General features: G+C 36.8%; 1 non-coding gene across 1 annotated transcript; it reads right to left on the reverse strand.

Moving 5' to 3' along the window:
* Positions 1-3,265: 3,265 nt before the first annotated feature.
* LOC127904406 (small nucleolar RNA R71) lies at positions 3,266-3,372 on the reverse strand. The gene has a single exon (XR_008057546.1). It is a non-coding gene; the product is annotated as a small nucleolar RNA R71 (small nucleolar RNA).
* Between the last annotated feature and the right edge of the window lie 7,599 nt (positions 3,373-10,971).

The following is a 10,971-nucleotide window of genomic DNA, read 5'->3' on the forward strand; positions in this document are numbered from 1 at the left end:
TAATGCTGGAAATTATCTTGTGCTATAACAGGGACATCATACCAACATGGCGTATGAGAAAATCCGTTTCATGTCTCACACATTTTGAAAAAGAACCATATATTCACGTGTTATAGGTGATATGAGTTCTGCATGAACGAACGTGTTAATCACTCAATTAGTCGCCCGACCCCTTTTGTAAAGACTAGTAATGAAAAGTTGAAATGGAACACGGATGTGAATGTACGAACAAGTTGATATGATGTGTATGAATATATATATGAGGCATTCATCTAATGAGAATGTCGTGTTGTGAATTTACATGAGGTTAGGATAACGAAAGTACTAGTTGTGTAACTTGTTGTTCGATACTCTTGTATGAACTCGTGATGATAACGACATTAGAACAAGAATGTGAATTTATTGGTATGTCGATATGATGTAATGTAAACTTATGAGTATGAAAATATAATATTATGGACACGTGTATTGAGAATCTATTCTATGAGAATGTTGATTTATGTTATCCTACATAGATTGTGCCTTGTTAATGAACAGAATGCAATGATAAACCTGAAGAATGATATGGTGAAAAACACCCAGAAACCGAATGATACAAAAAAATAATTCCAGTGATTTTGACCTCGAAAAAGCCTGGTCGTTACAGCTCCTGATTAGGAAGACCTCACCGGCCTATTCACCATGATGGATTGTTGGTAACTTTGACTTGGCTGCCGCATACTCTGTGCTTGCCCAATGTTTTTGCTAGGGCATTCCTTCTTATAATGGCCTCTTTCACCGCAGTAATGACATCCTTGCCCCAAATACTGATATTTTCTCCATCTATGACCCTCTCCTCTGGATATAAAACATCGTCCTGGTGAAACAAAGCAGTCTCCCGGATGCTTTTGTTCGCACTTCACACGGTGAGGATAATGCACATTCTTCTGATCACTAGTCCTCCCTGAAGGGTTTGCTCTTGAGTGAGTCTCTCCACCCATTACTCTTTCACTTGACTGTTGGTGAAATAGTACCGTTATTGTTCCTTTCTTCTTGGATACCTCAAACATTCCATTTTTTCCCTTCTTCGAAAGCAGCGGTCTACTGGTAAAATCATCCCTGTCTCTTTTTTTACTCGTTTTGGGATGCCCTGATGCAACCATATTATTCGATAGTTTCACCCACATTTAACTAATGATTTGCCTATGTTATATCTATAAAATACCTTGAAATTCTTTGTTTTATGTTTTGAAGGTACTTTTGGATGAAAGATGCAAAAAGGAGTAAATTGGAGGTAACTGACAGATTTGATGTTCAGTCGATGTTCTGTGCAGAACGTGAGTTCTAGAGGTCGAAATGAAGTGATTCCAGTGGCACTAAAAAGCTAACATCCATACCTTTCTGGACATCCAAGGCAAGAAAATAAAATAAGGAAGATCATGAAAATCCCAGCTTTCAAAGTCAAATCTCGTAATCTGCCAATGTTGACCTTCGTCCATTCCGACTTGAATATCTGGAGCTACAGAAGTCCAATTGATGCAAACTCAATTTTTTTAGATTCCTGACTAACAGTCCTATAAACGCTCAACATTGCAGCAAAAAAAGATGTCATATGAGGGAGATATGATTTTCCAAAGATAACAGCTGAATTCTGCCAGCAAACAGGTTTCGTGAAGGAACATGTCCATATTACGTTTCGAAGCATCTAAACCGGCGTCCAAGTTTTTATTTCAGCAATTTAGCTCCTCTAAGTCGAAGCTTAAAGATTTCATGCAAGGCTATTTCTCCTTTTTTAGGAAAATAGTTATTGAAGTACTTAAATGTAAATAGTCTACTTAAGGGAGGACTATTTTGTAAAATAGAGACTAGGGTTTCCTAGGATATAAAAAGAATGAGAGAAGAGAAGGGGGGCAGCCAGCCAAGAAGAGAAAAATGCCCCCCTCCTCTAAGAAACTTGAAATTATACATTCTTCCTTCTTTTTTATTAGTTGTTCAACAAACATGCAAGGCTAAACACTTTTTCTTGGTTGCAAGGACACGGAAACCTTCGGATTTCAAGAACTGTGAGATTTATTTTACCTTTTCTTTTCAGTTTATATGATGAATATATTTGTTCTCATATGCTTATTTTTCCTATGATTGTTTATTTTAATTGCTAGAGCGGACTCTAAGTTATTATTATAGACAATCTATTGTTAAGTTTGATATCAAAACCGGAGCGGACTCCAAGGTTTGTTCTCTTGATAATTTTCTGATTTTATGAAATTTTGTTTGATAGTTTTCTATTTTTTTGTGCTTTAGCCTAGATAACGTCCAAACCCCCCCAAATTGCATATCATCTAGCATAAAAATCTGACTTGAATCTTCCTCGTGGGATCGACCCCTTGCTTGCTCTATACTATCTTGTATGTTGTGTTTGAAGCTATGTTAGTTAATTTGTGCGACTGCGACATCGCAACAAATTTTGGCGCCGTTGCCAGGGAAGTAATTTTAGTCGATTCTTGTGCTATTATTTTTATTTGCTGTGATTGTTATTTCTTTTTCTTAAAAAAAAAGGAAACAAAATTTTTGCTTGCTGCGGTACTGTTCAAAACAGATTTTTTGGTGGAATTAAGTATCAGCCTTTTGTTTCCTGAAGGGAAATGACGTTCTAAACAAAACTAGTGGTCATCCACTAGCCCCACCCTATCGAGGCCAAATTCCACTGTTTTTTAGGATTTTTAGGCAGTTTTAGTTTTCTAGTGTAGGATTTTCGTACAATTTGCATTGTTTTCGATCTCTTGTGTGGTTGGTTTCTTTTGAGTTTTCTTGATGATTAATGCCAGTAACCCGTTCTACTAACCAAAGTCAAGTGCAGTTGGATCTCGAAATAGAAAAAACTTTACGCGGGTTACGAAAGGAAGCTCGTCTCAACACCATGGCTGTTGCACGACAACAAACACTCAAGGAGCTTGCTGCTCCTAACGTGGAAAATCAGCCATTGTGCATAAACATCGACAATAATGTAAACTTTGAGCTCAAATCTGGTTTTATACATTTGCTACCAACATTCAATGGTCTTGCAGGTGAAGATCCTCATACTCATCTCAAGGAGTTCCATATGGTTTGTGTTGGCATGAAACCGAATGGAGTTGACGAAGAACATGTTAAGTTGAAAGCTTTCCCTTTCTCTTTAAAAGGGGCAGCAAAGGCATAGTTTTTCTCTATTCTCCCAGGTTCCATTGGAACTTGGAATGCCATGAAGAAGATTTTCCTTGAAAAGTATTTCCCAGCATCTCGAGTTACCAACATAAGGAAAGAAATATGTGGGATTCGACAATATCATGGAGAGACACTTTCCGAGTATTGGGAAAGATTTGAGCAACTGTGCATTCAATGCCCTCATCATCAAATACCCGATCAGCTGCTCATTCAATATTTATATGAAGGATTGATGCCTACTGACCGTAGTATCATTGATGCTGCAAGTGGAGGGGCATTGATAGATAAGACACTCGAGGCTGCACGCCAATTAATCTCAAACATGGCAGCCAACTCGAAACAATTTGGCACGCGTGGAGACTTCGTAAACAAACGAGTAAATGAGGTCAGCATTTCTAACCTTGAAAATAAAGTTAATGATTTTACTTCTCTTATGCGTTCTTTGGCTTGTGGCAATGTACAGCAGGTGAAAGTTTGTAGAATATGTTCCTTACAAGGACATGCTTCAGATATGTGCCCAACAATGCAAGAAGATTACATTGAACAAGCTAATGTTGTTGATGGAGCATTCAATGGACAACCTCACGTAAGTATAATCCTTTTTCCCACACGTACAATCCTGGATAGAGAGATCATCCCAACCTATGGTATGGGAACCAGCCTTAACAAGGCAATCAAGGCCTACAATTCCATCCCCATGGATTTCAGCCCCAATAGAATTATGAAGCAAGACAACCCCCTCCATTCACAAACTCCAATGTTATGGGGTCGTCATCCAGTGATGATCTTCGTGAGATGATGAAAACTTTGGCTTCTAACACTGTGACCTTGCAACAAAATGTCATGTCTTTTCAACAGGAAACAAGGTCAAGTATTCACAACTTGGAGAAGCAAATGGGGCAAGTAGCTTCAAGTGTGGGGAAATTGGAAGCATAAATAAATGGAAAATTGCCCTCCCAAGCATTGAATCCAATAAAGAATGTTAGTGTGATCATGTTGCAAAGTGGGAAAGAACTTGAAGAGAAAAGGTCAAAACAAATTGAGATGGAGGAAGAAGAAGAGATAGAAACTGAATTGAGTACAAAGAAGGAACATCCTCCTCTTCCACAAACTGAAACAAAGACCAACACTCCAAAGGTAACTCCTCAATCAATGACTTTCAGTTTTAAAACAATTCCACCCTTTCATGTGAGTTCTTCTAGGTCAAAGAAAGAGAACAAAGAAAAAGAGATTTTAGAGGTTTTCAAGAAAGTAGAACTCAACATTCCTTTGCTTGATGCTATCAAGCAAATTCCCAAGTATGCCAAATTCTTGAAGGAGTTGTGTACTACCAAGAGAGCTTTCAAACTAAAAGGTCATGAAATGGTAAGTATGGGTGAAGTTGTATCTGCTATTGTTCAAAAGAATATGCCTTTGAAGCAAAAAGACCCAGGTGCGTTTACTATCCTATATGTTATTGGTAATGCTAGTTTCAAAAGGGCCTTGTGCGATTTAGGTGCATCCATTAGTGTTATGCCTAAACATGTTTATGATTCTCTTAGTCTTGAGCCTTTAAATAAAACTAGCATTGTAATACAACTTGCGGATCGTAGTTTTGTTTACCCACTTGTTGTGATAGAAGATGTCCTAGTCAAGATTGATAGTTTGGTCATTCCATGCGACTTTTATATTCTTAATATGGAACATGATTCTTGTGATTCATCAAACAGCACTCCTATATTGTTTGGGAGACCATTCTTGAAAGCTGCCGATACAAAAATTGATTGTGGTAAGGATACTTTGTCTATGGAGGTAGGAGATGAAAAAATTGAATTTTATTTTCATGATGCAATGACATATCCTTATAGCAATGTTTATTCTATCACATGTTATTACCAAGTTGATAAGTGTGTGCAGCAAGTTTGTGATTTTGATTGTGAGGATGGATTAAGCGTAGCTTTGAGCTATGGCTATGATTTTACCAAGATAGAAGAGATGGAGAGGCATATATGTGTTCCCCAAAACGTGCATGAATCAGCATTGGCTTTGCAAGCTTTGCAAACTGCTCCCCATGATGCAGGAGTCATTCACCCCATCACGGATAGTAAATGGGTGGCGCCTATCCTTTTGGTGGCCAAAAAGATTGAAATTACGTTGGAAGAAATACAAAATAATGCTTATGAGAATGCAAGGATTTATAAAGAAAAGACTAAGAGTCTTCATGACCGAATCATTACAAGAAAAGAGTTTAATGTTGGAGACAAAGTCCTTCTTTATCATTCGCGTTTGAAACTTTTTCCTGGAAAGTTGCGCTCTTGTTGAATTGGACCCTTTGTTGTTTCTAATGTTTTTCGTTATGGTGCAGTTGAAATTACAAGTTTAAAAACTAACAAAGTACTCAATGTCAATGGGCATCGCTTGAAACCTTTCTATGAAGGTTGGACGACATAACTCACCGCTTCTACGAAGTTAGCTGAACCAATCTATGAAGAATGAGCATGCAACATGTCGAGCCAATGACATAAAACAAAAGTGCTTACTGGGAGGCAACCCAGCACAAAAAAAAAACAGATTTGCTTTCTTTTTCCCTTATCTTTTATTTTTCTCATTTTACTTCATTTTTGTCATTCTCCTATATTCCTTTTCTTTTATTTCAACATTGAGGACAATGTCGTGTTTTAAGTGTGGGGGTATTGGGAGAATGTTGGTTTTCTTATTTTGATTTTCTTTGTTGTTCTAAAAAAAAACAAATTTCAATGTTTGATCTTTTGAACTCTTATTGGTTTATGAGAATGTGAGTATTATATATGAGAATTAATTGAGATACATGAAGATATAAATCGAATGAAGGAGAGTGCATGCAAGTTTTAAGGTTTAATTGGTTTAGGGATTGACTTTGAGAATATGTCATGTTGACTTTATAGTGTTATACCAATGCAAGCTTTTGAGTCTTCAACATTATATTCTTTGATTGTGCCTTCTTTCAATGATATGTATCTCTAGAACTTGCTTCATATCTTGTTGAGATTACATTCACATTACATATATACATGAAGATGATAAAGGCATTAGGAATTTTAACCACTTGAGCCAAAAAGTCAACCTACAACATATTATCCTTAGTGAGCCCCTTTTGAGCTTGTTTATCTTTTCTTTGCTTTATCCATGTATAAGCCTTAACTTTTTATATGTTTTCCTTCTCCCCTGGCCAAGGATTAGTAGAGCATATACTTGTGAGATCTCATGGAATTATGGTTGGAAATTATGTGAAAAGAAAGAAGAAGAAGTGATGCTTGATGAAAAGATAGGCAAAGTTGCCAAAGGTAAAAAGAAAAAAGAAAAAAAAGTGTTCCTTTATGTTCTTAAGATTTTATGTTGAAAAAGCTTGAAATCAAAAGAAGTTAAGCATTGGTGATTAAAGATGGAAAATTTATGTGCTTTGATGGAATATCTTGTTTGAAATATCATTTTTCAGAATGCTCTACTTTCTTTGGTTTGAACCTTTTCTTTTACTCTCTTTTACCTCACCTTAACCTTAGCCCCATTACAACAAGAAAATAAGACCTTTTGATTCATGCATTGTTTGTAATATGTTAGTAATGGAGATGAGATTAAAGAGCAAGCTTATGGTAGAACATATTCATTGATTGAATTTGAGAGATTTAAACATATAATCCCTAAACACGTGAGTGTTGGAGTGTATATCAATGAGAGGACCTATCACTTTGGCATGTCATAGATTTCATTTAAATCCCGATGATTAATTGAGTTTTGAAGTTTGCATGTAAATAAATTCATGAAAATTTATACTCTTTATCCTTCTTGATTGTATTCTTGTTTATAATGCATAAATTCTTGGACATTTTATGGGGGATTAAGAGGTTGATCATAATTATTTTCTATTTGATTTTAGTTATCCTTTCTCGAGGACGAGCAAGAGCTAAGTGTGGGGGTATTTGATGCAACCATATTATTCGATAGTTTCACCCATATTTAACTAATGATTTGCCTATGTTATATCTATAAAATACCTTGAAATTCTTTGTTTTATGTTTTGAAGGTACTTTTGGATGAAAGATGCAAAAAGGAGTAAATTGGAGGTAACTGACAGATTTGATGTTCAGTCGATGTTCTGTGCAGAGCGTGAGTTCTAGAGGTCAAAATGAAGTGATTCTAGTGGCACTAAAAATCTAACATCCATACCTTTCTGGACATCTAATGCAAGAAAATAAAATAACGAAGATCATGAAAATCGCAGCTTTCAAAGTCAAATCTCGTAATCCGCCAATGTTGACCTTCATCCATTCCGACTTGAATATCTGGAGCTACAGAAGTCCAATTGATGCAAACTCAAATGTTTTGGATTCCTGACTAACATTCCTATAAATGCATAAAATTGCAGCAAAAAATGATGTCATATGAGGGAGATATGATTTTCCAAAGATGACAGCTGAATTCTGCCAGGAAACAGGTTTCATGAAGGAACATGTCCAAATTACGTTTCGAAGCATCTAAACTAGCGTCCAAGTTTTTATTTCAGCAATTTAGCTCCTCTAAGTCAAAGCTTGAAGATTTCATGCAAGGCTATTTCTCCATTTTTAGGAAAATAGTTATTGAAGTACTTAAATGTAAACAGTCTACTTAAGGGAGGACTATTTTGTAAAATAGAGACTAGGGTTTCCTAGGATATAAAAAGAATGAGAGAAGAGAAGGGGGGCAGCCAACCAAGAAGAGAAAAACGCCCCCTCCTCTAAGAAACTCGAAATTATGCATTCTTCCTTCTTTTTTATTAGTTGTTCAACAAACATGCAAGGCTAAACACTTTTTCTTGGTTGCAAGGACACGGAAACCTTCGGATTTCAAGAACTGTGAGATTTATTTTACCTTTTCTTTTCAGTTTATATGATGAATATGTTTGTTCTCCTATGCTTATTTTTCCTATGATTGTTTATTTTAATTGCTAGAGCGGACTCTAAGTTATTATTGTAGACAATCTATTGCTAAGTTTGATATCAAAACCGGAGTTGTGGTATATGAACTTGTGAAGCAACTGAGTTTAATAATTGTGGCGGATCTACGTTATTAATCTTAGGGAGAACATTCAATCAAATCAAACATAGACTGCATACAGTTATGTTTTCTTGATTAATCAACTTATCTAGTTCTTAAGCTGCCATTGAATTAAATTACTAGTGCGGACACTGTGGTTGTTTGATGGTTAGGGTTAGTTATACGACAGATCCGTTAACTAACTAATGTTAAGAAGAGGAAAATATTCAGAATATAAATTGATGTTTCGTTTCCATGATCAGTTCTGATTTCAATAGGTGGATGTGTGCTTGCGACCAAAGTTTGTTCTCTTGATAATTTTCTGATTTTATTAAATTTTGTTTGATAGTTTTCTATTTTCTTTTGCTTTAGCCTAGATAACGTCCAAACCCCCCCCCCCAAATTGCATATCATCTAGCATAAAAATCTGACTTGAATCTTCCTCGTGGGATGGACCCCTTACTTGCTCTATACTATCTTGTGTGTTGTGTTTGAAGCTAGGGTAATTAATTTGTGCGACCGCGACATCGCAACATGCCCCTGCTAACCTTCTCCAATACAAGCTTCTAAGGCTTGTGCTGCTTCAATCAATTTTCTTACCTACTTAAATCGTAACGTGATTAACCCTTCTCTCAATTCCTGCCATAACCCATCTCTCAGGTTCTCAATCATGTGCTCCTCTATCGAGGCGTAGTGTGGGGTAAACAACGAGACATCATGAAATCACCTTTCATATTCTAACACATTTTCACATACTATTTTCAATCACACATGCAGAAATTAAGTCATTAACATACATATGGATTCTTTTTTGGGTTTAAGCATGATTCTAAGATTTTAACAAGGTCTTAATCCATGCATTTCGTCATCAACTTTCACAATCTGCCTAATTTCTTCACTTGGTCGGCCCCTCTTAAGTTTACACATTCAAAATCCCTCAATTTTGTTCATATTTCTTTGGTAGGAGTCTGCACTAGTGTTCATCTATTCATTATACTACTTAGATCTTCTATTTTTAATCATTTATGAGGTTATATATGTAAGGGACTTTAAGCTTTCTACTCTGAGGTTTCATCCTCCTTATGTCCCGAAATCATGAGATAGTAACCAACAAAGGAAAATACCCTCTTACCTCATGTTTTTTTGACAATTTTAGAGAAGGTTTTGGTGGTATGGTTCTTCCCTTAATCTAGGTTTTCTTCTTTCCCTATTCTGTTGTTTGTCTCCAGCCGACCCTCTAAGCTCTCTCTTCTTCCATGTTTTTGATTTTCTCTCTTTTTTTCCCAACTCTCTACTCACTCTACATTTAAGAGGGTTTGCATGCAGGCTGGTCTGGTTTGATTTTCTTTTTTTGAGAGGAGTGTGTGTTGCAGTAATGGCTACTGCCAGTTTTAGGGAGAGGTTTAGGCTCTTTCTCCTTCCAAGGCTTCGACCACCTCTGTTTTTCTCTAACTCCCCCTTCTTCTCCAACATCCAAGGGAGATGCATGCAGCTAGGTTTGTTGGGTTTTGATTTGGGAAAGAGAGAGATAGTTGTGGCAGCTTGTTGCAGCCAGTTTTGGGGAAGAGGAAGGGTCACCTCCTCTTCCTCTCTTGCATTTATACCCCTCTTAAATGAGGTAGGGGTGTTTGGGTGCTGGCCATGACTGTTCTCATCCCTCTTTGGGTTGAGGTAGGGGTGTTTGGGTGCTGGCCATGACTGTTCTCATCCCTCTTTGGGTTATCTTAAGGCTAGTTTTATCCACCACAAATCCTAATCTAGGATAGGCCGGTTCTTCACCATCATTTTTCCTAGAGCAGGCCGGCCTATATTACCCAAAGTCATCGTAGCGTGAGTAGACCTAACACTAATTTTTGTTAGGTGTTACATAAGTGCCGATATCAATACAACCGATTGACATCATTAACTATTCCTACCCTAGAATAGTTAATCAATTCTTATCCATATCTGGTTTACCATCAAAGTTGTCGATGTTAAGAACCCTTGACATCATTGGCCTCTTTGCTCGGAATAGCTAATCACACCAAAAATGGTTGTCGATACCAATGTGACCCATTGATATCATTAACTATTCCCGACCTAGAATAACTAATCAACTTATCTTTTTCCCTTAAAAAGGAGTAACAATGTCGATGTTAGAAATCTTTACTAACATCATTAGTCACCTAATTACTCGGGATCGAATAATCAATTTAAGGAATGCTGACACTAATGGAACCTCATCGATACTATTAGCTATCCAAACCCAAATAGCTAATCAATGTCATCTGAAATGCCAGTACCAATGGAACCCCATTGATACCATTAGCTATCCAAACCAGGATATCTAATCAATGCCATTTGAAATGTCGGTACTAATGGAACCCCGTTAATACCATTAGCTATCTAAACCAGGATAGCTAATCAATGTTTTCTCAACCTTCCATTAGTACCGATCCCCTTTCATTCTTTTTTTAACATCATATACATTGTAAACACAAAAAAAGAAGGGTAAATTAAAGCTGGAAATGACTCCACCATTGCTGTCAATTTCTAAATCGGCAGCGACACAATTCTTTATTGCCAATTTCTGAATCGGCAGCGACACAGTTTGACTGCCGATTTCTGAATCAACAGTGTCACAGTTTTCGGCTGCAAATTTCTGAATCAATTGCAACACAATTTTCAACTGCCGATTTTTAAATCGGCAGCTACACAGTTCTTCATTGCTGATTTTTTAATCGGCAGCAACACAGTTTGGCTGTCGATTTCTGAATCGGCAGC

Source organism: Populus trichocarpa, chromosome 15 (genome assembly GCF_000002775.5).
Source record: "Populus trichocarpa isolate Nisqually-1 chromosome 15, P.trichocarpa_v4.1, whole genome shotgun sequence".
Classification (NCBI taxonomy): domain Eukaryota; kingdom Viridiplantae; phylum Streptophyta; class Magnoliopsida; order Malpighiales; family Salicaceae; genus Populus; species Populus trichocarpa.